This window comes from Scyliorhinus canicula, chromosome 6, assembly GCF_902713615.1.
Source record: "Scyliorhinus canicula chromosome 6, sScyCan1.1, whole genome shotgun sequence".
NCBI lineage: Eukaryota > Metazoa > Chordata > Chondrichthyes > Carcharhiniformes > Scyliorhinidae > Scyliorhinus > Scyliorhinus canicula.
Window position 1 is genome coordinate 9,454,290 of NC_052151.1, and position 25,058 is coordinate 9,479,347.

The 25,058-nt window shown below is 49.3% G+C and overlaps 1 protein-coding gene across 4 annotated transcripts in view; it reads left to right on the forward strand.

The window, feature by feature from the left end:
- Positions 1-1,310: 1,310 nt before the first annotated feature.
- LOC119966976 (dynein heavy chain 8, axonemal-like) overlaps positions 1,311-25,058 on the forward strand; it is a 1,648,910-nt gene continuing 1,625,162 nt past the window's right edge. For all 4 annotated transcript variants that reach the window (XM_038798944.1, XM_038798946.1, XM_038798947.1 and 1 more), the window contains exon 1: positions 1,311-1,540. The gene's annotated coding sequence lies outside the window, so the exon portion shown is untranslated. The remainder of the gene's footprint in view (positions 1,541-25,058) is intronic.

Below are 25,058 nucleotides of genomic sequence, written 5' to 3' on the forward strand. Positions count from 1 at the left end.
CCGTAGTGTAGTGACTTGGGGTTTTTACAGTAACTTCATTGAAGTGTTAATGTAAGCCTATTTGTGACAATAAAGATTATTATCGTTAATCGCCGCTCACAGCTGCCCTCATTTCATCCCAGCACCTTTTCGTTCCCTCCTGTCTTTCCAAAAGGTCAAATATCCCTGAATATTAAATTCCCAGTTTTGTTCTACTTGCAACTACGTCTCTGTAATGGTGATGAGATCATATCCATTTACTTCGATTTGTGCCATCAGTACTTCTACCTTATTTGGATTGCTTTGTGCATTAAGATACAAAGTCTTTGTTTGCCCTTTTGAATCATCCTAATTTTTCCTTATGCCCCTTTTTGCGCCTTGCCCTTGATTATCATGTCTAGTTTTTGCATTTTACTGTTCTTTCTTGTATTACTGTTCTTGTTTCTCTTTCCATGCAACCCTGCTAAGGTCCACCCCCCTGACATTCTGGTTTGATCCCTCCGCAAATACTTGCCCGAGGACATCAGTCCCGGACCTGCCCAGTGAGGGGGGCGAGCAGGGGAGGGGTGCAGTCAAGGGGATCACTGGGGGCGGGGGGGGAGGAGGGTACAGGGCAGTTGTTTTTGGTGGTGTTCTGTCAGGGGGATCAGCGAGTGGTTGGGGGGTACCGGGTGGGTGGGTGTTGGTGCAGTCAGGGGGATTCAGTGAGTGGAGGGGGGGGGGGGACCGGGCTAGTGCAGTTGGTGGGGGTGCTGTCAGGGGGTACCGGATCGATATCGATGGTGGGTTGTATTCAGTGGGATCAGAGTGGGGTGGGGGGAGTAACCAAGTGGGTGTCGATGGTGGGGTTTAGTCAGGGGGATCAGTGAGTATGAGGGGGGAGTGTAGATGGTTGGGGTGCAGTCAGGAGGGGTCAGTGAGTGGGTGGGTGGGTGTTGGTGGGGCTGCAGTCGGGGGGGAGGGGTACCGGGTGTGGGTAGTCGGTGGGGATGCAGGCAAGGGGATCGTGAGTACTGCGGGGAGCGGGTGGGTGGGGGGAGTTGCAGATGGCGGAGGTGCAGTGGGGGGAACTATGAGTGGGAGGGAGGGGGCACCGGGTGGGTGTCGATGGTGGCGAGAAGAACCGCTTCCTCCTCTGGCTCCCGCCACTCGGTTAGCTGAAGTGAGGCCTGTGGAACGGGCCCGGCCGCTGCACGAGGCGCTTCTCCCGCGAGCCGCGCTGACGTCAGCGCGCGGCCGGGCGGCGGTTGGAGGAGTCTCGCGGCCGGGCGGCGGTTGGTGGGGTCTCGCGGCCGGGCGGCGGTTGGTGGAGTCTCGCGGGCGGCGGTTGGTTTGATTTGATTTGCAGCTGCTTGGGAAAGAGAGACGGAAGGTTCAGGAGATCCACCTCAGTAAACCTTCACTATCCGTTTCTTTCTCCTTTCGGTCACAGGGCGACGAAGATGTTTCGGATTTTTATAATTGTTTGAAACCTCAGAGGCCACGAGAAATTGTTTCCTTTCGTTGCTTACGTCAATATTTTGGTGCAGGTTTGCAATTTCATTGCCTGGAGAAATATTTAGTGAGTATTGTATTGTGACTATTAGACATTTAAATTACACTGACAAGCAAAATGTTAGGAATTGCAAAAAACTATTCTGCCCTCCCTTCAGTGAATTCTGAATAAAATGTCAATATGTTGTGATGGCAAACAACATAGAGGCTCAAATGGTTATGTCTGATGCACGATCAATTGCACGAATACTAAGGTTGGATACAACTGTGGCTTTATTGCAGTAAGATGCGTAGCCTCCTGCTGCAGCTGGCGAAATGGCAGATGAATAGAGGACACGCATATTTATACTCCTCCTATTGGGCGGAGCCAGCCAGCAGCGGCTACCGGCGCACCTGTAATACAGGTCCTACCATATATCCCCTAATACAGGTGTACACAGTGGTTCACCACATTCACACCCTGTTAAAAATGAGTCCGGCGGGGGTGGTGTGGAACTATATACAGTGTTGAGAATTATGTACAGTGTCTTAGAAAGAAGTGAGGGAGAAAATAAAATGTCCATTTTGACGGTCTGGTGCCCTTTAGAGGTTCAGTCGATCCGGTGCTTTGACGTTTCGCTGGGAGCGACGTAACGGTGGCGGCAATGTCGGTGCTGGCGGTGTTGGTGCTGGCCTGCTGTCAGATGACTCTGGGAGCGTGCCGAAATCTTCTTCGTCCTCTTGCGTGGGCAGGGGGAGGAGGGATGGGCCTGGTGGGGTTAATGTTGGGAGCGCCGGAGGAGGGGAGGATGCCGCCTGTGCGGGGAAGTGTGTTTGGTTGGAACCTGACGGTGCCAGGTCCCTGAGGGAGACAGTATCTTGGCGGCCGTCAGGGAACTCCACGTAGGCATACTGTGGGTTGGCGTGGCGTAAGTGTATCCTGTCCACCAACGGGTATGCCTTGTGGAGTCGTATGTGCCTACGGAGCAGGACCGGTCCTGGAGTTGCGAGCCAAGTACACACCCCGGATGTGGACTTCCTGGGGAAGGTAAAAAGACGTTCATGGGGTGAATTATTCGCAGTGGTGCACAGTAGTGACCGGATGGAGTGTACTGCATCATGAAGCACCTCCTGCCATCGGGAGCCTCAGAGGTTTCTGGACCGTAGGACCAGCTGGATGGCCCTCCAAACCGTCCCCTTCTCCCTCTACCTACCCGTTTCCCCGGGGGTTGTAGCTTGTCGCCCTGCTGGAGGTGATACCACTGCTGAGCAGGAACTGACGCAGCTCATCACTCATGAATGAGGAGCCCCTGTCACTGTGGATGTAGGCGGGGAAACCGAACAGAGCAAAGATTGTGTTGAGGGCTTTGATGACGGTGGCAGACGTCATATCGGGGCATGGGATGGCGAAGGAGAACCTGGAGTACTCATCGACCACACTGAGAATGTACGTGTTGCGGTCGGTGGAGGGGAGGGGCCCTTTGAAATCAACGCTGTGGCGCTCAAAGGGGCGGGAGGCCTTTACCAGGCGCGCACGGTCCGGCCGATAGAAGTGCGGCTTGCACTCCGCACAGATCTGGCAATCCCTGGTGAATGTCCGTACTTCCTCGACAGAGTAGGGCAGGTTGCGAGCCTTGACGAGGTGGTACAGTCGTGTGGCCCCCGGGTGACAAAGGCTGTCGTGTAGGGCCTGGAGTTGGTCTACTTGCACGCTGGCACATGTACTTCGGGAGAAGGCGTCTGGGGGCTCGTTGAGCTTGCCGGGGTGATACAAAACCTCGTAATTATAGGTGGAGAGCTCGATTCTCCACCGCAAGATTTTATCGTTTTTGATCTTGCCCCGCTGTGTGTTATTGAACATGAAGTCTACCGACCATTGGTAAGTGAGGAGAGGGAATATCCTGCCGGCCAGGTAATGCCTCCAATGCCGCACAGCTTCAACGATAGCCTTGGCCTTTTTTTCGACGGATGAGTGCCGAATTTCAGAGGCATGAAGGGTGCGGGAAAAGAATGCTACGGGTCTGCCTACCTGATTTAGGGTGGCGGCAAGGGCGACATCTGAAGTGTCGCTCTCTACTTGGAAGGGCAGTGTCTCGTCTACTGCGTGCATCCTGGCCTTGGCTATGCCTGCTCTGATACGGGCGAAGGCCTGTTGGGCCTTGGCTGTGAGGGGAAATTGGGTAGACTGTATGAGTGGGTGGGCCTTGTCCACATAGTTTGGGACCCACTGTGCCTAGTACGAAAAGAACCCTAGGCAGCGTTTGAGGGCCTTGGGGCAGTGGGGGAGGGGAAGCTCCATGAGGGGGTGCATGCGGTCGGGATCGGGCCCCAGAACTCCGTTCTGGACCACATAGCCGAGGATGGCTAAGCGGGTCGTGCTGATCACACACTTCTCTTTATTATAGGTAAGGTTGAGAAGAGTGGCAGTGCAGAGGAATTTAGCGAGGTTGGCATCGTGGTCCTGCTGATCATGGCCGCAGATGGTGACATTATCTAGAACAAAGAACAAAGAAAATTACAGCACAGGAACAGGCCCTTCAGCCCTCCCAGCCTGCGCCGATCCAGATCCTTTATCTAAACCTGTTGCCTATTTACCAAGGTCTACTTCTCTCTGTTCCCCACCCGTTCATATATCTGTCCAGATGCATCTTAAATGGTGCTATCATACCCACCTCCGTTGGCAAAGCATTCCAGGCACCCACCACCCTCTGTGTAAAAAACTTTCCATGCACATCTCCCTTAAACTTTCCCCCTCTCACCTTGAAATCGTGACCCCTTGTAATTGACACCCCCATCTAGGTACGGAAACGTGGCCTGCAAACCGTAACGGTCAAACATTCGGTCCATCTCCCTTTGGAAGACCGAGACGCTGCTAGTGATGCCAAAGGGAACCCGAAGAAAGTGATAGAGACGTTCGTCCGCCTCGAAGGCAGTGTATGGATGGTCCGATTTACGGATGGGGAGCTGGTGGTAGGCGGAATTCAGGTCCATCGTTGAGAAGTCATGGTACTGCGCGATCTGATTGACCATATCAGATATGCGTGGGAGTGGGTACCCGTCGAGCTGCGTGTACCGATTGATGGTCTGGTTGTAGTCCATGACCATTCTGTGTTTCTCATGAAAGGATCAGTGGAACGGGGGGGGATTCTTGCCCAAAGAATTGGGCATGGAGACAAAGGTGACGAAAGAAGAGTTCGGCATCATGTCGAGCCCGAAATTTATTGAAGTGGGGACGTAAGGGTACAATGTATTGTATAGTAGGGGGCTAAGTGCACAGCTTTGCAGGGCCCCAGTATTGAGGACCATCATGGCAGAGATGTTGGTTATTCTTACTGATTGTGGTCTGTGGGTCAAAAAGTCAAGGATCCAGTTGCAGAGTGAGGAGCCAAGTCCTATGTTTTGGAGTTTTGATATATACTGGTATAATGGTGTTGAAGGCGGAGCTGTAGTCAATAAATAGGAGTCTGATGTAGGAGTCCTTGTTGTCGAGATGCTCCAGGGATGAGTGTAGGACCAGGGACCTGTTGCAGTGGTATGGAAATTGCTGTGGATCTAGGCATCCTGGGAGTATGGAGAAGGTCGGTAGGTTTAAGGTTCTGGGCATCACCATCACCAACAGTCTGTCCTCGTCCACTTGCATTGATGCAACAGTCAAGAAAGCCAAACAACATCTGCAGTTCCTACAGAAGCTAAAGAAATTTGGCATGTCTGCACCGACTCTGACAAACCTCTACAGATATGCCATTGAGAGTATCTTACCCGGCTGCATCAGAGCTTGGTATGGCAACTGCTCGGCCCAAGATCGCAAGAAACTGTACAGTGTGATGAACGCAGCCAAACGCGTCACACAAGCTCGACACCCGCCCATTGATTCTGTCTGCACCTCACGCTGCTTCAGGAAGGCAGACAGCATTGTCAGAGACCACTCGCACTCAGACTTTACTCTCTTCCAGACCCTTCCACCCGGCAAAGTCTGAGGACCGTACATCCAGACTTAGGAACAGCTTCTTTGCCATAGTTACCATACTTCTCAACAACTCTCCTTCGGACTGATCTGTCCCCATAAGACACTATTCATGATACTCTATGCTGCTCTTTCTTATGTCGTATTTGCTCATTTTGCCCTTGTTCCATACTGTAATTATTTATTTGTCGATGTACTGTGTACTTTTGCGCATTCACTAACTAGTATTTTTTTCTTTTGTCTACTGCGACGTGCTGTGTATGCTTCTTGGGCCGCAGAAAAATACTTTTCACTGTACTTCGGTACATGAGACAATATAAATAAATGCCCTTATTAATCAAGAACACCAGATTTTTTTCTTGAGGTGCTGTTACCTACAGGGCTGAAGTCCAAAGGCTGGAGGGTGGAATGAGACAGAATAATTATTTCTTAGAAACAAGAACAAGGAGCTGGAGTAGGTAATTTAGTCCATCAAGCATGCTCCACGCTTCAATACGATAATAGCTGATCTCTATGGGCAGGACTGTAGCACAGTGGTTAGCACTGTTGCTCCACAGCAGCAGGGTTCCAACTTTGATTCTCGGCTTGTGTCAAAGAACAACACAGCACTGTACCGGTCATGATACCAACCTTTGCCAAAACCCTTGGTACTTCCTTGTGCCGTATCCCTCTGTACCCATCCTATCCATGTGTTTGTCAACATGCCTTTTGAATGCCATTAATGTATCTGCTTCCACAGCCTCCCCTGGCAATGCGTTCCAGGCACTCACCACTCTCTGCGTAAAAAAACCTGCCTCGCACATCTCTAAACTTTGCCCCACGGACATGAAATCTATGCCCCCTGGTGACTGACCCCTCCACTCTGGGAAAGAATGCTTGCCCATCCGCTCTATCCATGCGCCTCATAATCTAGTAGACATCTTATCAGGTCAACCCTCAATCCTCAACCTCCGTCTTTCCAATGAAAAGAGTCCAAGTCTATTCAACCTCTCCACATAGCTAACACTTTCCACGCCTCCTGGTAACCGTCTTCTGCACCCTCTCCAAAGCCTCCACATCCTTCTCATAGTGTGGCGACCAGAATTGTGCGCAATATTCCAATTCGCCGGAATATGGTGACTCGTAACCTCAGTGTTAATGTAAGCCTACTTGTGACCATAAAGATTATTATTAAGTGTGGCCTTACCAAAGTTCTGCACAACTAGCATGATATGCCAGTTTTTATACTCTATGCCCCGTCCAATGAAGGCAAGCATTTTGTATGCTTTCTTGACTACCTTATCCTTGTGTTGCTACTTTCAAAAATCTGTAGATCTGCATGCCCAAATCTCTCTGACTTTCTATATTACTAAGAGTTTTGCCATTCACATTTGTCTGGATTAATCTCCATTTGCCATTTCACTGCTCAAGTCTCCAACCTATCTACGTCCTGCTGTATCCTCTGACAATCCTCAACACTACCTGCCACTCCACCAACCTTGGTGTCATCCGTGAACTTAATAATCAGACTAGCTACATTTTCCTCCAAATTGTTTATGGGTACTACGAACAACAGAGGCCCCAGCACAGATCTCTGGAACACCACAAGTCACAACCTTCAACGGGCAGCACGGTAGCATTGTGGATAGCACAATGGCTTCACAGCTCCAGGATCCCAGGTTCTATTCCGGCTTGGGTCACTGTCTGTGCGGAGTCTGCACATCCTCCCCGTGTGTGCGTGGGTTTCCTCCGGGTGCTCCGTTTTCCTCCCACAGTCCAAAGATGTGCAGGTTAGGTGGATTGGCCATGATAAATTGCCCTTAGTGTCCAAAATTTCCCTTAGTGTTGGGTGGGGTTACTGGGTTATTGGGATAGGGGGAGGTGTTGACCTTGGGCCGGGTGCTCTTTCCAAGAGCCGGTGCAGACTCGATGGGCCGAATGGCCTCCTTCTGCACTGTAAATTCTATGATTCAATTCAGAAAAACACCCTTCTACTGCTACCCTTTGTCTTCCGTGACCGAGCCAGTTCTGTATCCATTTTACCACCACCCGTGTGACTTCATCTTTTGTACCAGTCTGCCTTGAGGCATCTTGTCAAAGGCTTTACTGAAGTCCATGTAAACAACATCCACCGGCGGTTGCGGCTATGCGGAGCTAAGCCGCACGTTCGGCAGCTCCCGCTTTAATAGGACTTGTGGGCTCTTTTAAGGGCCCCAAACGGCGCTGATTCGACGATTCCCGGTAGATAAAGGGGTCTGGAGCAAAACCCCCCCGGGATTTATGGTGCGGACTCGAAGTGGGGCGAGGAGAAAAACGGCAGCAGCTCCCCTGGAAAAGCGGTGGAAGGTGGACAAAATGGCGGCCGGTGGAGCCCCTGAGGAGTGGAGGCAGTGGGCTGAGGAGCAGCAGGCGGCCCTTCTGCGCTATTTCACGGAGCTGAAAGGGGAGTTGTTGGAATCCCTGAAGGTGACGACGAGTAAGCTGCTGGAGACCCAGACAACCCAGGGTGCAGCGATACTGGAGTTGCAGCAGCAGGCCTCTGAGCGCGAGGAGGAGGTTTCGGCCCTCGTGGGGAAGGTGGATATACACGAGGCGCTTCATAAAAAGTGGCAAGATCAGTTTGAGGAGATGGAGCTTCGGTCACGGAGGAAGAACCTGCGGATCCTGGGCCTCGAGGAGGGGCTGGAGGGGTCGAACCTGCCGGCCTACGTGGCCGTGATGTTGAACTCGCTGGTGGGGGCAGGATCCATCCATCTGCCCCTGGAGCTGGAGGGGGCCCACAGAGTACTGGCCAGGCGGCCTAAGGCGAATGAACCCCCGCGGGCGGTGCTGGTGCGGTTCCATCGGTTCAGTGACCGGGAGTGTGTTCTCCGATGGGCCAAGAAGGTAGTTCGTATCTACCAGGACTGGAGTGCGGAGGTGGTCAAGCGGAGAGCCGGGTTTAACCGGACGAAGGCGGTGCTCCACGGAAAGCAGGTGAAGTTCGGCATGCTGCCGCCTGCGCGCCTGTGGGTCACCTACAAGGACCGGCATCACTACTTTGAGTCCCCGGTGGAAGCGTGGGCCTTTGTGCAGGCTGAAAAGTTGGACTCGAAGTAGAGATTGGGGGCTGTGGGAGTTTCTCTATTTTTGTATCATTTTTTATGCTGTAGCGGGTTATTCCGTTTGTTTCTGTTTTTTCTCTCGCTTTCGGACGATGTGGGTTATGGTTTTGTGTTCTAAGGGAGGTACTGGGGTTTGTGGTTGATCTGTGTCTTTGTTTGTACGGAGTTGGTGGTTGGGTTGGGACTGCTGTTTGGGAGCTGCGTTGGTGGGGTGGGGCTTTACTCTGGTTTCCCGCGCTGCGGGACGAGGGGGTGGAGCAGGTGGCGAGGGGCGTGGTTATTAGACCGGGTTTCCCGCGCTGAAGCGGTGCCAAGGAGCTCATGCAGGGGAGGAGGGGGGACCTCATATGGGGAGGGGTCGGAGTTAGAGCGGGAGCTGCCGGGGTCAGCAGAAGTCAGCTGGCTCACGGGAGTACAGTGGAGGGAGAGTCGCGGCTAGGAGGGGTCCTAGCATGGGGGGGGGGGGGGGGGGGGAGATACCGGGTTGCTGCTGAATTTTCCAGGGAGGAGTTTCGGGGGGTCGGGGTGAGGTTCTATCGCCGTGGGAAACGGGCCGAATGGGTGCTGGCCAGGGGCGAGCAGTCGATGGGCTATGGCTGGTCGAGGGGGTCGGGGTGCCCCCTGATCTGGCTGATTATGTGGAACGTGAGGGGGTTGAATGGGCCGGTTAAGCGGGCCCGGGTGTTTTCGCATCTGTGGGGGCTGAGGGCGGACGTGGCCGTGCTCCGGGAGACCCACCTGGGGGTGGCGGTAGAGGTCCTCCTGGGGGGTAAGGGGGGGGGGGAGGCTGGGTGGGGTAGGTTTTCTACTCAGGGCTCGACTCGAAGGGCCGGGGGGGGGGTGGCGATCCTGGTGGGGAGGAGGGTGGCGTTTGAGGCACCTGAGGTTGTGGCTGATAGTGGCGGCAGATATGTGATGGTGGGCGGTGGGCTGCAGGGGGAGAGGGTGGTGTTGGTTAATGTGTACGCCCCAAATTGGGATGATGCTGGTTTCATGAGGCGTATGTTGGGCCGCATTCCTGGCCTGGAGGTGGGGGGCTTGATCATGGGGGGGGACTTCAATACGGTGCTGGATCCCCTACTGGATCGTTCTAGTTCAAGGACAGGCAGGAGGCCGGCGGCGGCCAAGGTGTTGGGGGGGGTTTGTGGACCAGATGGGAGGAGTGGATCCCTGGAGGTTCGGGAGGCCGAGGGCTCGGGAGTACTCTTTTTTTTCTCCCGTGTGCACAGGGTTTATTCCCGCATTGATTTCTTTGTTTTGCATAGGGGACTGGTCCCGAGGGTGGAGGAGGCCGAGTATTCGGCTATTGCGATTTCGGACCATGCTCTACATTGGGTGGATCTGGAGATGGGGGAGGTGCGGGACCAGCGCCCGCTTTGGCGTCTGGACGTGAGGTTGTTGGCTGATGAGGAGGTGTATAGGAGGGTTCGGGGATGTATCGAGAGGTACCTCGAGGTCAATGATACTGGGGAGGTCCAGGTGGGGATGGTGTGGGAGGCTCTGAAGGCAGTGATTAGGGGGAGCTGATCTCCATCCGAGCCCATAGGGAGAGGAGGGAGAGGGAGAGACTGGTGGGGGAGCTGTTGAGTGTGGATAGGAGGTTCGCGGAGGCCCCGGAGGAGGGATTGCTGGGGGAGCGGCGTAGCTTGCAGGCCAAGTTTGATTTATTGACCACCAGAAAGGCGGAGACACAGTGGAGGAAGACGCAGGGAGCGGTCTGTGAGTATGGAGAGAAGGCGAGCAGGATGCTGGCGCATCAGCTTCGTAAGCGGGACGCGGCTAGGGAGATTGGTGGAGTGAAGGATAGGGATGGGAATGTGGTGCGGCAGGGGGCAGAGGTCAATGAGGTCTTTAGGGACTTTTATAGGGAACTGTACCGGTCGGAGCCGCCGGCGGTGGGAGGGGGAATGGAGAGTTTTTTGGACAGGCTCCGATTTCCAAGGGTGCAGGAGGAGCAAGTGGAGGGACTGGGGGCGCCGATCGAGTTGGAGGAGCTGGTCAGTGGGATTGGCCACATGCAGTCGGGGAAGGCGCCAGGACCGGATGGGTTCCCGGTTGAATTTTATAAGAAATACGCGGACCTGTTGGGCCCCCTGTTGGTTAGGACCTTCAACAAGGCATGGGAGGGGGGTATTCTGCCCCTGACGATGTCTCGGGCGCTAATCTCCCTGATCCTGAAGCGTGATAAGGACCCCTTGCAGTGCGGATCATACAGGCCGATTTCACTGCTGAATGTAGACGCCAAGTTGCTGGCGAAGATCTTGGCCACTAGAATAGAGGACTGGGTGCCGGGGGTGGTACGTGAAGATCAGACGGGTTTTGTGAAGGGGAGGCAGCTGAACACTAACGTGCGAAGGCTGCTAAATGTGATAATGATGCCGGCAGCAGAAGGAGAGGCGGAGATTGTGGTGGCATTGGACGCGGAGAAGGCCTTTGACAAGGTTGAGTGGGGGTACTTGTGGGAGGTGTTGGAGAGGTTCGGGTTTGGGGTGGGGTTTATTAAATGGGTGAGGTTGCTGTATGAGGCCCCGATGGCGAGTGTAGCGACAAATATGAGGAGGTCCGAGTACTTTAGGCTCCACCGTGGGACGAGGCAGGGGTGCCCCCTGTCCCCCTTGCTTTTTGCATTGGCAATTGAGCCTCTTGCCATGGCTCTCAGGGAGTCGAGGAGGTGGAGGGGTTTGGTGCGAGGTGGGGAGGAGCACCGAGTGTCACTGTATGTGGACGACTTGCTGTTGTATGTAGCAGACCCGGTGGGGGGGAATGCCGGAGGTGATGGAGATTCTTGCTGAGTTCGGGTGTTTCTCGGGATATAAATTGAACCTGGGCAAGAGTGAGCTGTTTGTCGTACACCCGGGAGATCAGGAGGAGGGGATTGGTAGGCTCCCGCTAAAGAGGGCAGCGAGGAGTTTTAGGTACCTGGGGGTTCAGGTGGCTAGGAGCTGGGGGACTCTGCAAAAGCTCAATTTTACTAGGTTAGTGGAGCAGATGGAGGAGGAATTTAAAAGGTGGGACATGCTGCCGTTGTCGTTGGCGGGTAGAGTACAGTCCGTTAAAATGACGGTGCTCCCGAGGTTTTTTTTGTTTCAGTGCCTCCCCATTTTCGTTCCGAGGGCCTTTTGTAGGAGGGTGAACAGCAGCATTCTGGGATTTGTTTGGGCGCACGGGACTCCGAGGGTAAGGAGGGTCTTTTTGGAGCGGGGCAGGGATAGAGGGGGGCTGGCGCTGCCCAACCTCTCTGGGCACTATTGGGCGGCTAACGTCTTGATGGTACGTAAGTGGGTAATGGATGGGGAGGGGGTAGCATGGAAACGGATGGTGATAGCGTCCTGTGGAGGCACAAGCCTGAAGGCACTGGTAACGGCGCCGCTGCCGCTCCCTCCGACGAGGTACACTACGAGCCCGGTGGTGGCGGCTACCCTCAAAATTTGGGGGCAGTGGAGGCGACACAGGGGGGAAGTGGGGGGCTCGGTGGAGGCCCCGCTGCGGGGGAACCACCGGTTTGTCCCAGGGAACATGGATGGCGGGTTACTGGGGTGGCACAGGGTGGACATTAGGAAGTTGGGAGACCTGTTTATTGACGGGGGGTTCGCGAGCCTTGGTGAACTGGAGGAGAAGTTTGAGCTCCCCCCGGGGAATATGTTTAGGTACCTTCAGGTCAGGGCGTTTGCTAGGCGACTGGTGGAGGGGCTCCCTTTGCTGCCCCCACGGGGGGTAAGGGATAGGGTGCTGTCGGGGGTGTGGGTCGGGGATGGGAAGGTGTCTGACATCTACCGGGTGGTGGGGGAGGCGTCGGTGGAGGAGCTGAAGGCTGGGTGGGGGGTGGAGCTGGGGGAGCAGATTGGGGAGGGGGCATGGGCGGACGCCCTGGGGGGGGTGCACTCCTCCTCTTCATGTACGAGGCTTTGTCTCATCCAGTTTAAGGTGCTGCACCGGGCCCACATGTCCGGATCTGGGATGAATGGGTTCTTTGGGGGCGAAGACGGGTGCGTCGGGTGTTCGTGGAGTCCAGCGAGCCATGCCCATGTGTTCTGGGCATGCCCGGCGCTGGAGGGGTTCTGGGGGGGTGGGGGGGGTGGCGAGGGCGGTCTTGGGGGTGGTGGGATCCAGGGTCAAGCCAGGCTGGGGACTCGCGATGTTTGGGGTTGGGGTGGAGCCGGGGGTGCAGGAGGCGAGAGAGGCTGATGATGGGGCAGCACGGTAGCATGGTGGTTAGCATAAATGCTTCACAGCTCCAGGGTCCCAGGTTCGATTCCCGGCTGGGTCACTGTCTGCACGTCCTCCCCGTGTGTGCGTGGGTTTCCTCCGGGTGCTCCGGTTTCCTCCCACAGTCCAAAGATGTGCGGGTTAGGTGGATTGGCCATGCTAAATTGCCCGTAGTGTCCTAAAAAGTAATGTTAAAGGGGGGGTTGTTGGGTTACGGGTATAGGGTGGATAGGTGGGTTTGAGTAGGGTGATCATTGCTCGGCGCAACATCGAGGGCCGAAGGGCCTGTTCTGTGCTGTACTGTTCTATGTTCTATGTATTGGCCTTTGCGTCCCTGGTGGCCCGGTGGGGGGTCTTGCTGCAGTGGAGGTGTGCGGGGCCTCCGAGTGTGTAGACCTGGATTAATGACATGGCGGGATTCATTCAGCTGGAGAGGGTCAAATTCGCTCTGAGGGGGTCGGTACAAGGGTTCTTTAGGAGGTGGCAGCCTTTCCTCGACTTTCTGGCAGCAACCCGGGGGGGAGGGGGTTTCGGGGGATAGTGTTTAAGTTAATTTGCTTATTGTTAATTTATTTTGTTGTTTATTGGGTTTGGGGGGGTGGGGGGGGTTTGTTATATGCGTTGTTACGGGTGCCGGGGGGTGTTTATTATTATTATTGTTATTGTTATTATTGTTCTGTTGATATATATTTTTCAAAAAATTCCAATAAAAATTATTTTTAAAAAAACATCCACCGCCGTCCCCTCATCAATCATCTTTGTCACCTCCTCAAAACTAGTAAGATACGACTTCCCCTTCACAAAACCATGCTGTCTATCGCTAATGAGTCCATTTGTTTCCAAATCGATATAAATCCTGTCCCTGAAAATTCTCTCCAACAACTTACCTACTACCGACGTGAGGCTCACCGGCCTATAGTTTCCAGGATTATCCCTGCTACCTTTCTTAAACAGCGGTACCACATTAGCTTTTCTCCAGTCCTCTGGGATCTCACCTGCAGCAAATGAGGATACAAAGATGTCAGTCAAGCCCCAGCAATTTCCTCCCTTGCATCCCTCAGTATTCTGAAGTAAATCACATCCAGCCCAGGAGACGTATCTACCTTATTATCTTTTAAAAGACCGAATACCTCCTTTTCGATGTTAACATGGTCACCTTCCACAAAGTCCCTTTCTTTGGTGAATACTGATGCAAAGTAATCATTTAGTACCTGGCCCCATTCCTCTGGCTCAACACATAGATTTCCCCCTACTGTCCTTAAGTAGTCCAGTCCTTTCCCTGGCTACCCTCTTGCTTTTTACATATGAATAAAAAGCTTTGGGGTTCACCTTAATCCTACTTGCCAAGGACGTTTCATGACCCCTCCTAGCCCTCCTAATTTCCCACTTAAGGACCTTCCTACTTTCTTTGTACTCGTCAAGCGTTTTGACTGTCCCCACCCTTTTGGACTTTACAAAAGCCTCCTTTTTCTTTTGACGAGGTTCACAATATCCCTCATTATCGAAGGCTCCCTAAACTTGCCATACTTATCCTGCATTCCCTCATGAACTTGACTTTCCTGAATCCTAATCAACTGTCACTTGAAAGACTCCCACATGTCCGATGTTGATTTAGCATCCAACAGTCGCACACAATCCAAATTCTTCAATTCCTGTCCAATGTTATTGTAATTTGCCTTTCCCCAGTTTGACACCTTAACACGTGGATTACCCTCATCCCTTTCCAAAAGGACCCGAAAAATGTACGGAATTGTGGTCACTATTCCCAAAATATTCTCATACTGAAATCTCAACCACCTGTCCAAGCTCATTCCCCAATACCAGATCCAGTACTGCCCCTTCCCGAGTTGGACCATCTACAAATTGCATCAAGGAGCCTTCCTGGATACCGCTTACAAATTCTGACTCATCCAAGCCCCGAGCACTAAGTGAGTCCCAGTCAATATAGGGGAAATGAAAATTCCCTACCACAACAACCCTGTTACTTTTGCCCTATCCAAAATCTTTCTACCTATCGCCTCGTTTATCTCTTGCTGGCAGTTGGGGATGTTATGGGCCAGGGTTTAGAGAGCCTCAAAGTGTATCATGGAGTTCGCCTGACCCATAACTTTTAATAGATTGTGGTATGGGGAGCACACAGCCCACTGTACAGGTGTGGTACAGCAGAAATGGAAAAGTATTTTTTAAAGCAAAACAATTTTTATTCTATGAACTCAAGTTAACCTTTTTAAAACATACAGTGAACATCTTAGCAAGCATTAATTCAAATACAACCCCAAAGAATACAACACCAAGTAATCCTTAATAACTTCCCAAACAATATCCAGAAGACAAAATAAACCCCTTTTAACAGAAGCACATTAGGTTTACATTCACTACTGAGAACATTTATAATTCTGAATTCACCAAATGATCAAGAGATAGTCTTCGGGCAGCACGGTAGCATGGTGGTTAGCACAATTGCTTCACAGCTCCAAGGTCCCAGGTTCGATTCCCGGCTTGGTTCACTGTCTGTGTGGAGTCTGCACATTCTCCCCGTGTGTGCGTGGGTTTCCTCCGGGTGCTCCGGTTTCCTCCCACGGTCCAAAGATGTGCAGGTTAGGTGGATTGGCCATGCTAAATTGCCTTTAGTGTCCACAATTGCCCTCAGTGTTGGGTGGGGTTATTGGGATAGGGTGGAGATGTGGGCTTGGGTAGCGTGCTCTTTCAAAGAGCCGGTGCAGACTCGATGGGCCGAATGGCCTCCTTCTGCACTGTAAATTCGATGATCTTTTCATGGCAGAGAGATCAACAGTACTCTGAATAACCTGGAGGTAAAATTTGATCCTTGACCCGATTGTATTTCTGTGGATAGTCCATATCTAATAAAGAATTTAAGTAATTCCTCCACAATCTTTTTAGCTGCAATATTATGTACTCGAATGGCCTCTGGAAACCTAGTAGACACATCCATTATCATCAAAAGACATTGATTCCCACTTTTCGTTTCAGGAAGTGGTCCTACGTAATCAATTAGGACCCTTGTAAAGGGTTCCTCAAATGCTGGAATGGGTATTAAGGATGCTGGTTTTATCACTGCTTGAGGTTTCCTTATCACTTGACATGTGTGACATGATTGATAAAATGTAACTACATCTTTATGTAGTCCAGGCCAATAAACATGTTTCTGGATTTTAGCTTGAGTTTTTCTTATTCCCAAATGACCTCCCACTGGTACCTCATGTGCAAGGGTCTCCTTTCTAGACCCGACCGGCAATGCTACTTAGAACATAAGAACTAGTAGCAGTATTCGGCCACCTGGCCCCTCGAGCCTGCTTCGCCATTCAATGAGATCATGTCTGATCTTTTGTGGACTCAGCTCCACTTTCCGGCCTGAACACTATAACCCTTAATCCCTTTATTCTTCAAAAAACTGTCTATCTTTATCTTAAAGAACATTTAATGAAGGTTCCTCAACTACTTCACTGGGCAAGGAATTCAATAGGTTCACAACCCTTTGGGTGAAGACGTTCCTCCTAAGCTCAGTCCTAAATCTACTTCCCCTTATTTTGAGGCTATGCCCTCTAGTTCTGCTTTTACACGTCAGTGGAAACAACCTGCCTGCATCTATCCTATCTATTATCTTCATAATTTTATATGTTTCTATAAGATCCCCCCCGCATCCTTCTAAATTCCAACGAGTACAGTCCCAGTCTACTTAACCACTCCTCGTAATCCAACCCCTTCAGCTCTGGGATTAACCAAATGAATCTCCTCTGCACACCCTCCAGCGCCAGTACATCCTTTCTCAGACCAAAACTGAACACAATAGGTGTGGCCTCACTAACACCTTATACAATTGCAGCATAACCTCCCTTGAGCAATGAAGGACAAAATTCCATTCGCATTCTTATTCACCTGTTGCCCTGCAAATCAGCTTTTTGCGACTCATGCACTAGCACACCCACGTCTCTCTGCACAGCGGCATGTTTTAATATTTTAACATTTAAATAATAATCCCTTTTGCTGTTATTCCTACCAAAATGGATAACCTCACATTTGTTAACGTTGTATTCCATCTGCCCGACCCTAGACCATTCACTTAACCGCTCCAAATCCCTTTGCAGACTTCCGGTATTCCCTGCACTCTTTGCTTTACCACTCATCTTTGTGTCGACTGCAAACTTGGACACATTGCCTTTGGTCCCCAACTCAAATCATCTATGTAAATTGTGAACAATTGTGGGCCCAACACTGATCCCTGAGGGACACCACTAGCTACTGATTGCCAACCAGAGAAACACCCATTAATCCCCACTCTTTGCTTTCTATTAATTAACCAATCCTCTATCCATGCTACTACTTTACCCTTAATGCAATGCATCTTTATCTTATGCAGCAACCTTTTGTGTGGCACCTTGTCAAAGGCTTTCTGGAAATCCAGATATAGCACATCCATTGGTCACCGTTATCTACCGCACTGGTAATGTCCTCAAAAAATTCCATTAAAATAGTTGGGCACGACCTGCCCTTTATGAACCCATGCTGCATCTGCCCAATGTGACAATTTACATCCAGATGCCTCGCTATTTCTTCCTTGATGATAGATTCCAGCATCTTCCCTACTACCGAAGTTAAGCTCACTGGCCTATAATTACCCGCTTTCTGCCTACCTCCTTTTTTAAACAGTGGTGTCACGTTTGCTAATTTCCAATCCGCTGGGATCACCCCAGAGTCTAGTGAATTTTGGTAAATTATCACTAGTGCATTTGCAGTTTCCCTAGCCATCTCTTTTAGCACTCTGGGATGCATTCCATCAGGGCCAGGAAACCTGTCTACCTTTAGCCCCATTAGCTTGCCTATCACTACCTCCTTAGTGATAACAATTATCTCAAGGTCCTCATCTGTCATTGACTCATTTCCATCAGTCACTGGCATGTAATTTCTGTCTTCCACTGTGAAGACTGACCCAAAAAACCTGTTCAGTTCCTCAGCCATTTCCTCATCTCCCATTATTAAATCTCACTTCTCATCCTCTAAAGGACCAATATTTACCTTAGCCACTCTTTTTTGTTTTATATATTTGTAGAAACTTTTACTATCTGTTTTTATATTCTGAGCAAGTTAACTCATAATCTACCTTACTCTTTATAGCTTTTTTAGTAGCTTTCTGTTGCCCCTTAAAGATTTCCCAGTCCTCTAGTCTCCCACTAATCTTTGCCACTTTGTATACTTTTTCTTTCAATTTGATACTCTCCCTTATTTCCTTAGATATCCACGGTCGATTTTCACTCTTTCTACCATCCTTCCTTTTTGTTGATATAATTTCTGCCCACTTTTCATCCGCCTGCATATGTTAAGGTTTCCATTTTTTCATCAAGACATTACTTTTACGGTAATAACACTCTGGTATACACTCTTGCGTATATGCTTTCTGATTATTATGTTTTATTTCTACAACTTTCTGTTGTAACTCCACCAATTTCCCTGAACTAAAAATATCCGTCTCATCCTCCACCTGGTCTTGTTCTTTTTCAACCATCTAATCAAAAATTGTTTCTGATAATCACACTTCAACATCAACTTCATCTTCCCTCTCTGATTTCTCCTCTTGTCTTAGCCTGTGACTTTGCGAACTTGTTACTACACAATCTGGAAAAATCCCAGGATATTCATCCTTCAACACCAGTTGTCTGATATTTCCACTGGCTAATCAACCACATTAGGCTTCACTCCCACCTGCGATCCAGCTATATCATTACCCAAGCTAAACTGTATTCCTGGACAAGTTAGTTTCTCTATTACTCCTACTAGCGCTTCACCACTCTTTACTGGACTTTCCCACCTTACCTTATATAATTGAATACTACTCCTCTCATCCTGAATCCACCTTTTCTGCCAACATTCTTCCCAAACTACATAACTCCTCATCTCTTACCATTAAAGATTGACTAGCTCCCGTATCTCTTAAAATTGTGACTTCTTTACCTGCTCCTCCTGATACACGTGAGCAAACTTTACCCACACAAGTAAATTCTTTAAAGAGATCTGGCACCTTCTTATCAATCACCTCTTGATCATGCTGTACAATCTTTTGCCCCTCCTTTGCTTCACTTGGGTTTTCCTTTACCACTTTAACAAACCCCACTGTCTTATCCTGTTCTACCACATCAACCTTCCCAGTGCTTTTCTTCAACTACCAACACTGTGACTTTACATGGCCTAGTTTATTACAGTGAAAACATTTGAAACTTTTCATTTCTTTTCCACCCTCCTGGATTTATTTTTTAATCTGAGGTACAAGCTCCTTATTATCTCCCATCAGATCACCTTTGCCTCTCCCATGAGTATTTCTCATGTCCCCAGTTTCTATCCCTCACAAGCTGAAACTGATGTCGGAAACCATGCTTTGATTTATGAACTAATTCATAATCATCTGCCATTTCTGCTGCTAATCTCACTGTTTTAACCCTCTGTTCTTCCACATGAGTTCTCATAACATCAGGAATTAAATTTTTAAACTCCTCCAAAAGTATAATTTCTCTGAGAGCTTCATATGTTTGGTCTATTCTCAAAGCCCTTATCCACCTGTCAAAATTACTCTGTTTCATCCTTCCAAACTTCATGTATGTTTGACCAAATTCTTTCCTTAAATTTCTAAACCTTTGTCTGTAGGCTTCAGGCACTAGTTCAGATGCACTTCAGATGGATTTTTTCACCTCCTCATACGTCCCAGATACCTCCTCCGGTAGTGATGCAAACACTTCACTAGCTCTACCTACCAGCTTTGTTTGAATCAGTAATACCCACATGTTCTGTGGCCATTTCATTTGTTCAGCCACCTTCTCAAATGAAATGAAAAAGGCTTCTACCTCCTTCTCGTCAAACCTTGACAATGCTTGGACATATTTAAATAGATTCCCACCAAGCCTTCGACTTTGACGCTCTTTCTCACTATCCTCATCACAATCATCCAACTACGTTTCCCTTTACATCAGCCAATCGTTTTCATTTTTTCATTCAATTTTGACTGACATGTTTCATGGCCATTTTCTGAAGTTCAAACTCTCTCTCTTTATCTTTTTCCCTGATCTGTATCTCCCTTTCTCTTTTTGTTCTGCTCGGGCTATTTCTTTTCTCCTTCTCTCACCTTTTCTTTTTCCTCTCTCTCTCTTTCTTTTTCCTCTCTATCTCTTTCTCTCTCTCCATCAATTCAAATACAACCCCCAAAGAATAGAACAATAAGTAATCATAGATCATAGAATTTACAGTGCAGAAGGAGGCCATTCGGCCCATCGAGTCTGCACCGGCTCCTGGAAAGAGCACCCTACCCAAGGTTAACACCTCCACCCTAACCCCATAACCCAGTAACACCACCCAACACTATGGGCAATTTTGGACACTAAGGGCAATTTATCATGTCCAATCCACCTAACTTGCACATCTTTGGACTGTGGGAGGAAACCGGAGCACCCGGAGGAAACCCACGCACACACGGGGAGGATGTGCAGACTCCGCACAGACAGTGACCCAAACCGAAATCGAACCTGGGACCCTGGAGCTGTGAAGCGATTGTGCTATCCACAATGCTAATCCTTAATAACTTCCCAAACAACATCCAGAAGACAAAAGAAACCTATTTTAACAGGAGCACATTAGGTTTACATTCACGACTGAGAACATTTATAATTCTGAATTCACCAAATGAACAAGAACAAAGAAAAATTACAGCACAGGAACAGGCCCTTCGGCCCTCCAAGCCTGCGCCGATCAAGAGATAGTCTTTTCATGGCAGAGATATCAACAGTGCACCCGCTCTGTCTGGCTTCAGCTCCAACACTGAAAATGAAACACCCTGCAGCAAACAGCCTAAAACGAAAGTAAAAAGCTGACAGACAGCCCAGCTCCACCCACTCTCTGACATCACTGCAGTAGTAAACACCGATTTCTCAAAGGTGCTCTCACTACAGATATTTATATACACACCCATTTATAAACACCGATTTCTTAAAGGTGCTCTCATATAACAGGCGGCCTGCAATAAATGCCCAACATTGTAATTGCTCCCTTCCTGTTCCTGAGCTCTATCCAGATTGCCTCATTGTATGAGCCCTCTGAGGTGTCCTCCCGCAATACAGCTATAATATTCTCCTTAATGTTCTCCCCATGTCTGCGTGTGTTTCCTCTGGGTGCTCTGGTTTCCTCTCACAGTCCAAAGATTAGAATTAGAACAGTACAGCACAGAACAGGCCCTTTGGCCCTCGATGTTGTGCCGAGCAATGATCGCCCTACTCAAGCCCACGTATCCACCCTAGACCAGTAACCCAACAACCCCCGTTAACCTTATTTTTTAGGACACTATGGGCAATTTAGCCTAGCCAATCCACCTAACCCGCACATCTTTGGACTGTGGGAGGAAACCGGAGCACCCGGAGGAAACCCACGCACACACAGGGAGGACGTGCAGACTCCACACAGATAGTGACCCAGCCAGGAATCGAACCTGGGACCCTGGAGCTGTGAAGCATTGATGCTAACCACCATGCTACCGTGCTGCCCTTAAGATGTGCAGGTTAGGTGGATTGGCTGTGTTAAATTGCCCTTAGTGTCCAAAACAAAGGTTATGTGGGGTAACGGGGATAAGTTCAAAGTATAGGCTTAAGTGGGATGCTCTTTATAAGGGCTGGTGCAGACTTGATGGGTCGAAAGGCCTCCTTTTGCACTGTAAATTCTTTGATTAACCAGTAATGCTACTCCCCCACCCCTTTTACATCCCCTCTATCTTTCCTGACTCTATCCTCCAACGTTCAGCTTCCAATCCTTCCCTTCTTTTAACCACATTTCTGTGATAGCTACAACATTCTAATTCCAAGTAATAATAAGTGCTCCAAGTTTATCTGCCTTACCCGCTATACTTCTGGCGTTGAAACAAATACATTTCAAACCACTGCGTTTGAGCAGACAGGGTGATGCTGTTTCCTTATTTTTGTTCTTTATTTCCCCTTCAATTATTACACCTTTTAAGTTCCCACCACCCTGCCAGTTTAAATCCTTCCGAGTGACTCTGGAAATCTCCCAGCCAGGATATTGGTACCCCTCCAGGTTAGATGCAACCGGTCCTTCATGTACAGGACACATTCACTGGAAGAGATCCCAGTGGTCCAGAAGTCTGAAACACTCCCTCCTGCACCACCAGTTTAATCACGTATTTGTTTTGTTATGCTCTTGACGTGGCATAAACTGCGTCCTTGATGTGCACTCTGACGAAGGAAGGTTCAGACTTGGAGATAGCTTTAACAAATTTATTAAACTGTTAACTATTCTCCTACTTGGATTTGACTCTCCTGTTAATCCTGCGATAGCTACTCAGACTGACAAACCAGTCTGCTACAATCCAGGTGGTGGGTGTGATGTGTTTCAAATCAACCCTGTTTACTCACTGAGTGTCTCCACTGGAAAGAGGAAGATCATGTGTGCTGTGTCCTTTTATATGGGTTGGTGTAATGCCCTCCTGTGGTAGTGCCACCTCTGTGTGTATCGTGAATGCCCATTGGTTGTGCCCTATCTTACTGACCTATTGGCTGAATGTCTGAGTGTCATGTCTCTGGTGCTCCCTCTAGTGTCTAGATAGTCTACGTGTATTTACATTAACCCCTTGTGTATTTACAGTGATGCATATCACCACAGCATTTGGTTGCACTATCCTATTTTTAGCTTCACTGGCACATGGCACAGGGAGTAATCCTGAGATTACAACCCCAGAGGTCCTGCTTTTTAGATTATTGCCTAACTTCCAGAATGCGTTCTGCAAGACCTCATCGCTGTTCCAGCCTGTGTCGTGAGTGTCTCTGTGAACTATGACCTCTGACTGTTCACCCTCCCCCCTTCAGGATGTCCTGTGTTTGTTCTGAGACATCCTTGACCCTGGCAACATACCATCCTGGAGTCTCTTTCACGTCCACAGAAGCGCCTATCTGTGCCCCTTACTATAGAGTCCCCTATAACTATCGCTCTCCTGCACTTTGCCCTCCCCTGCTGAGCAACAGAACCAGTTGTGGTGCCACTGTTCTGGCTGCTGTTGTTTTCCTCTCATAAGCTATCTCCCCCAACATAATCCAAAACGATATACTGGTTAGAGAGGGGGACAACCACAGGGGATTCCTGCACTGACTGCCTGCCCTTTCGAGCGGTCACCCATCTGTCTGCCTGCACCTTCCGTGTGACCGCATCTCTATAATAGTAATATTTTATTGTCACAAGTAGGCTGACGTTATCATTGCAATGAAGTTATTGTGAAATAATAATAATTGCCTATTGTCACAAGTAGGCTTCAATGAAGTTACTATGAAAAGCCCTAGTCACCACATTCCGGCGCCTGTTTGCGGAGGCCGGTACAGGAATTGAACCCGCGCTGCTGGCCTTGTTCTGCATTACAAGTCAGCTGTTTAGCCCATTGCTAAACCAGCCCCTAGTCGCCACATTCTGGCACCAGTTCGGGTACACAGAGGAAGAATTCGGAATGTCCAAATTTAACTCCTATCTTGACGTTTTCCGCCACCTGCATGCTCCTAAGTGCATCCAACTGCGGCTCCAACCGAACCACGTGGTCTGTGAGGAGCTGCCATTGGTTACTCTTCCTGCAGATGTAGTCAACCGAAATGCTGGAAGCGTTACGGATCTCCCACATCTCAAGAGCACTGCACCCTGCTGAGTGACATTTAAGCACTAGTTAATTAATTCAAAATAAATACTTAAATCATTATTAGATTATGCTACGATTAACTATATGGTCCCTGGTGCCAGATTTTTACTGTGAAATTAAATACTAATTTCTGCCCTCATCTACCAAGTTAAGCAATTAGTTTAATTAATTTTTTTCAATGTTTTTATTTCAAATTTAACAGAGATTCCCTAGGTCACAACTTTACTGTGACATCACTTCTCAGTTTTTTCCCCCCAAAATTTGGAAACACAGACACAAATACCACTTACCTTCTCAGACTGCAGTCCTGAATTCTCCCGCTCTGCTCCACTCCCAATATGAAGGAATTACCTGCCTTATCTGCTATTCACCGATAAGCTCTCTCCCTTTTAGGAACCTGTTGCAGGGCAAGGCCACTCCCTAGAAATTTGTGCAACAAATCAAGGGTTAAAAACACCTCCCACCCAACCTTGAATTCCCACCTCGCTTCAAATTCCCCAAATCACTCTTTGATGTGTCTCACATGTGGCTCACTGGGAGTGTCTGCATAGGTTTCCTCCGGCTGCTCCGATTTCCTCCCACAGTCCTGAAAGACATGCTTGTTAGATGAATTAGACATTCTGAATTCTCCCTCAGTGTACCGAACTGGTGCTGGAGTGTGGCGATGAGGGTATTTTCACAGTAACTTAATTGCAGTGTTAATCTCAGCGTACTTGTGACAATAATAAAGATTATTGTCATCAACTCCACTCAACTCCACCCTCCTGCCTGGTCTCCATAACCCTCCAACCCTTAACTAATTAAAAATCTGCCTACCTCCTCAATCTTGCTGTCCAGCATCCACTGCACTCTTGGGTAGTGAATTGCAGATTCACGACCCTTTGGGTAGCGAATTGCAGATTCGCAACCCTTTGGGAGTAGTAATTTCTCTTCATCTTTGGGGGTAGTAGTTTCTACAAATATAGAAAACAAAAAAGAGTGGCTAAGGTGAAAGCGGAACTTGGGGCATAGCCTCAAAATAAGGGGAAGTAGATTTAGGACTGAGTTTAGAAGGAACTTCTTCACCCAAAAGGTTGTGAATCTATGGAATTCCCGATAGTTTTTGAAGAATAAAGGAATAAAGGGTTATGGTGTTTGGGCGGGAAAGTGGAGCTGAGTCCACAAAAAATCAGCCATGATCTCATTGAATGGCGGAGCAGGCTCGAAGGGCCAGATGACCTACTCCTGCCCCTAGTTCTTATGTTCTTATCTCTGTTTTAAATTTGCTGCCTCTTATTCTGAGACTATGACCTCTTGTTTTAGAATGCCCCGCAAGAGCAAGCATCTGCTCCATGCCTCCTTCCAACATACCTTTTATTATCAGGTTTGATCTCTCCATGTTCTTCGAAACGCCAGAGAGTATAGGCCTAAACTGCTCAATCTCTCTTCATAAATCAAAACCGTCACCTCTGGAATCAACCTAGTGAACCTCCTCAATTGCCTCCAATGCCACCACATCTTTGCTCAAATAAGGAGACAAAAACTGTGCACAATACTCCAGGCGTGGTCTTACCAATGCCTTGCACAGCTGCAACAACAGATCTTTATTCTCTGCTCCTTTAGCTACAAATGCCAACATTCCATGCACACACAAATGCAGTGATTATCTTGGGGAAAGGTCCTCTCTTGGCTC